Source organism: Clytia hemisphaerica, unplaced genomic scaffold (genome assembly GCF_902728285.1).
Source record: "Clytia hemisphaerica strain Z4C2 unplaced genomic scaffold, Clytia hemisphaerica genome assembly, whole genome shotgun sequence".
Lineage (NCBI taxonomy): Eukaryota > Metazoa > Cnidaria > Hydrozoa > Leptothecata > Clytiidae > Clytia > Clytia hemisphaerica.
Window position 1 is genome coordinate 283,262 of NW_027104380.1, and position 5,845 is coordinate 289,106.

Sequence of the window (5,845 nt, forward strand, 5' to 3'; positions counted from 1 at the left end):
GATTAGGGGTGCCGCTGGGGGGCCTCACATATTTTGATACATTGCTCTTGAGAGATAAATTTAAATAAAGCTCGTTGGAAAGATAATTTCAAGTTGATTAAGCCTAAATTTCCTTTTCTCCATCAAAGTCTTCAGCTTCGGCTCTTGATTTGTAGTCCTGAGTAAACCCTCCAATATGTCAAACTATTTTCCGAAATTGAAATTATTAAATTATTTAAATTATTTCTTAAAATAGGTTCTTACATGGTTCTTACGTTGGAATTCTATTAAGAACTTGTAACTTTTGCTCAGTACAATAGAGAGAATCCTCAAGATGCCAAATAATATCTCAAGCCATCTTCAAGTATCCCCCCCCAAATAAAGAGAAGGAATGGCAATCGCTTGCTCAAAGCTCGTGTTATCGATAACAGACGACTAATTTTTAACTTACTTATACTACTGATAAATTGATACGATCAAAGTTTCTTGAAATGACCTTAGTTCATTTTACTTCCTCTTCGAAAAATCCTCTTTCCGATTTCCATATCCACATCAACACCATATCAACAAAAATCTCAAAAAGGAGGAAAAGCTATCAAAATGAGCTTCAAAAGAAAAACATATCACATTTATAAATTTTTCATTTTAAATCTTCCATATTTCGTTCAATGTTAAGCAATAACGCCTTACGTCTAATATCATATGAAAATAAATATAAGTTAAAAATATTGAAAATTTTTCATCATTGAATGTTCTTCAAAACTTTTCATTTCTTTGTCTTAACCAATATTGTATATATATTTTTTTCAGACTGTTTTTCTTGTTTTCATTTTTCATTAGAACGAAGAACAAACGAACGAATGAGCGAGCTACTTAATTTCTAGTTGCGTAGCAAACAAGGCAGCTGCTGTTTTAGAAGTTTCTCTTTTCCTCTTTTCTTCTCAAATAATTTTCTTTTTCATTTCTATGTGATTTTTGAAAAAATTATTTTTCTTAAAAGAAACATATTTCAAATATTGATCAGATTGCTATAGCTTCTCCTCAATTTTTGTATATTGATACCAAGCGAGAGTCTCAGGCTAGACTCGGCATCTACGCTAAGAAGAACGAAAGACAGAAAGAAGGAAGAATACTTGCAGAGACAGACATCTTCTCCCGAGAAGTAACAATGTCAAATTTCTTAAAAAAGCTTTTCATTGACTAAAAACTCAGCATCAAACTTATCTCCTTTTAGTTCCTCTTACATAATCTATAAAATTACCACTTACATACTTTAAGTCTTGATTTCACGTCATCGAGGTGATTCTCAGTGGATTATCCAAAATTAGGAACGGCGGAACACTATAAAAGAAGGAAAGACACTAGCCCAAAGTGAGTTACATTCCTCTTAATCTCATAACTGTTTTTAAGACTAATCAAAGGGTTCAAAACCTATCTAATATTTCACATCAAAACTGACACCACCAAAATCCACCGATCCTCCTAACAGAGTTGTGCGGAAGAGCGATAAACTGGATGTCTCCCCCCAAAGCAAGAAACTTTCTGTTGTGGCTGACATGGCCTTTTTCATTTCGTCCTCATTCATGACGTAATTTTTTGTACGGAAGCACACAAAATAGCCTGGGAGTCGTTTGCTGACAGCCGGGTCATTGTGAGACAAGGCGACCATAGGTATAGAACTAAACAATCGAATATGTTGGTTGTGAATTTAAAAAATACCGAGTGGATAAGACGGTATTCAGTTCTTTGTCAAAATGAAAAATAAAAACGCTTGCCTAAAATGAAGTTGTCAAGATCATCTTGTTCAGGACAGCGGAGATTATTTTTCAGTTTTCTACTCTCTGTAAAAAGTGAAGAAAAGCAATTATTTTAAATTTCTTATAAGTAGCTTCCATACGAGATTGTTCAATTATTTGTCCAATTGGAACACTTTGTTTAAAAGAGAGGCTAGGCTATAAAAGTGTCTGATTCTTCAGACAAAATATATAATTGTAATAATAGCTTTCGATTTCTATCCAGTCGTTTGAAAAAAGTGAACCACTTATTGTGAAATAATAATATACAGTATGTGGCCCCCAAAACGGCGATCAAATTTGAAATTTCTCTCAAATCTAGAGGAAAAGAGATTTTACAAAAATTTTTGCTGCATGAAAACCTTTAACATCTCTACTTTATTGCCTGGAAGTTCTTTTTCAAAATTTTCAATTTCAACAATATTTTTCAATCGCTTAAAGATGGGTAGCTTTTTTCTAATGGCCCCCAAAACGGAGGTTTGAAATTTTAGCGATTTCTCGAGATATCTTTAAGATATGAATACAAAATTTTGACCATAGTTTTGAAATATGATTTAGAGGGTTTTGGGCATAAATTTATTTGATAAAACTTTTACAGTATACCCCTGGTTGTCAAAATGCAGGTTTGGGGCCCCCAAAACGGAGGTGTAGTTAAAATCAAATTATTAAGCCCAGTGGTCAAAGGGGGAAAAACTATGAACATATTTGTGTTTCCCTTAAATTTACGACCCGATGGATGTAAAATTTATGATTTTTATGAAATATTTCAAGATTTTCGATATTGCAAAGTCCAAACTGAAAATTTAGAAATTTTCAAAATGACAATTTTGATTTAACAACGTCTTAATCAAGTTTTTGAAAACAAATCTCTTTTGAAAATAGTTCCATTCATGTATGGAATTAGCTGTGAAAATTTTAGAAAAAAAGCTTAACTGAAACTGAAAATATTAAGCTTTAAAGATATTTTTCTCCTATATTTTGCAAAAAAATGACAGAATTTGCCGTTTTAGCTGATTCAGCGAAAAATTTTATATATAATGTTAATTTTTTGTTATAAAGTATTAACTCAAGGTGATAGGAATAGAATTCCAAGATTTTTTGCTGTTTTTCATATATAGAATTTTCGGTTTTGTCAATGCTGATTCTAGGGCTCCAAAATACTGGTTGACCTTCAAGATGCTATATCTTTTACCCAGCCTCTAAAGTCACAGATGTATTTGCATTTTCTGAACGGCATTAGGTGTAGAAAGTTTCCTATACCCCGTTTTCATAACTTATTTTCAATATCCAAGGAGCTAGAGTGAGTTATATGCAATTTTTATCTAATTTTGGTGTTAAAATATTTCTTTTAGACGCAAATATGTCATTTTGAATCTGTCTCAAACCAGCAAAAACATGCTCATTTTTAAGTATAACCATCATTCTTTCAAAATAAACAAAAATCGTTTAATTCTGATAAATCTACAAGTCAGAATCCTCATTTTAATGAAAACCTCCGTTTTGGGGGCCGTCTCCGTTTTGGGGGCCGTCTCCGTTTTGGGGGCCATATACTGTACCACTTTAGTTTTCACTTAAAAAATAAAAAAACGTCTATCGTTTAGTACAGATATCGACCCTGACGTCACAAGGGGAATGGGTTTAAGTTTAGTGGGATGAATAATAGCAAAAAGACTATATCAGTAGGTGCATCAATACGCAAGTTGGCGTCGCGCTTTTTACGACATTAGACCAAGACTGGGTTGATATGTGCATAGACTCTTTCATAAATTACGTCACGACCTACCTTCCTTCGCTTACAAGATATTAAGCAGTTATTGGACAAAGTCGAATCCAATATGCAAAAATATTGGGTGTGCGAGAAAAGATATTGGACGAGGCTTCGCCGAGTCCAATATCTTTTCTCGTAGCCCAATATTTTTCATATTGGATGAGACTGCGTCCAAATAAATGGTTTATTATCCGTTCATTGCTAAAATATTTCTCGTTTTCAAGCATAATTCCAATTTATATGCTCGTAAATCTGATTTCTTGGTAGTTTTTTATTCAAAAGTCTTATTTTTATTTTGTGACGTAACGTCAAAAAGAAGATGCTAAATTGTCATTGAACTCGTTGTGTGACGTCAATTTTTGAAATATGTAGCCCCCATGGAAGCTATATATTCGAAAATATTGGACAGCAAAGAAGCCAATCAAATGTCTCTATTTGCGCGCGTCGGATAATAATGCTATATGTTGATTGATTCTCACAACAGTTCGTAAGAAGTTTACTCTATTTATCAAAGTAACACTTGAATTATCGTTTCAAAACGAGGCCATCGTTGCACTAAAGATATTTATGAAAAGACCTAATTCCGGTTGATAGGTGTAACCTGAAAGCGCACCCCAAAGAGCCAGACAAATATGTCTATAACAAGTGATACTTTTATGGACCTACCTGGTTATGCATTTAACACATATATAATTGATATCTACATAAGCGTGACCATTAAACAATCATTCAGAACACAAATAGTGACGATCTATTAAAATTAGTCGTTTGTTTCTTATAAAAAAACACGTTTAGAAACCAAAATTTCATGCTCTTGAAATATTCTTTCATATTCAAGACTTCGAGAGCAAAAAAACATAACTCATCAAAAAATTCAGTAATTTTAAGAACATTGCTGTATGCTTATTAATAGTGATTCTTATAAATAAATATGCGTTTTTTGAAAAATTCTTTTTTTACAAAAATCTGCTTGAGCCATCTTTTACCTACTTTCATGCAAAAAGTCAGAAAATAACAAGTCCAAAAAACCCTTTTTTTAGCCGTTTTTTAGCTGAAATTTACCCCAAAATCTTTTTCTCCAAAAATTGAGCTCCGCCACATTCGAGGGTTTATAGTTATGCATCTTTGTGCAAAAAATCATAAAGAATAAAAGAGCCAATCTCGAGAAAAGCTAATACCTAAGTAATGTGCTAATAAAAAAATATCGAATTTGGCCAGTCTTTCTATAAAAACACGCCAAGCAACCAAAATTTCATGTCTAAACACATATATTCTTTAAAAGTAAGCCCTAATGAGCAAAAAAACATCTATCTCATAAAAAAAATTGAGTAATTTGACTAAGAACATTGATGTATGCTTATTAATAGTGATTCTTATAGATAAACATGCATTTTTGAGCCAACAAATTTATTTTGCAAAAATCTGCTTGAACCATCTTTTACCTATGATGGTAGCTTACTTTCCTGCAAAATATTAGAAAAAATTAATGATCCAATTTTTCAAAAAACCGATTTTTTAGCCGTTTTTTGGCCCAAATTTGCCCCCCAATTTTTTTTTTGAAAATCAGGCTCTGTCACATTCGAGGGTTTATAGTTATGCATCTTTTTTCAAAAAATCGTAAAGAATGAAAGAGCCAATCTCGAGAAAAGCTAATACCTAAGTAATTGATGTGCTTATAAAAAAATATCGAATTTGGCCAGTTTTTCTATAAAAACACGCCAAGCAACCAAACAACCAAAGGTTGATGTCTAAACACATATATTCTTCAAAAGTAAGCCCTCGTGAGCAAAAAAAAAACATCTATCTCATAAAAAAAATTGAGTAATTTGACTAAGAACATTGATGTATGCTTATTAATAGTGATTCTTATAGATAAACATGCGTTTTTTGAGCCAACAAAATTTTTTTGCAAAAATCTATTTAAGCCATCTTTTACCTACGATGGTAACCTACTTTCATGCAAAAAATTAGAAAAAATTAACGACCTAATTTTTCACAAAGTCCAAAAAACCCGTTTTTTAGCCGTTTTTTTTGCCCAAATTTGCCCAAAAATTTTTTTTTTGAAAATCGGGCTCCGTCACATTCGAGGGTTTAAGTTATGCATCTTTGTGCAAAAAATCAGAAAAAACTAACGAGCCAATCATGAGGAAAGCTAATAACAAACGAACGAACGAACGAACGAACGAACGGACAAAGGTTAATTTATAGGACCGACCTCCACCGGGGTAGGTCCAAAAACACTTGTAGCATCCTTAACAGTTTTAGAAATGATATTTGTGCGATAAAACGATTAGCTTTTGGAGTA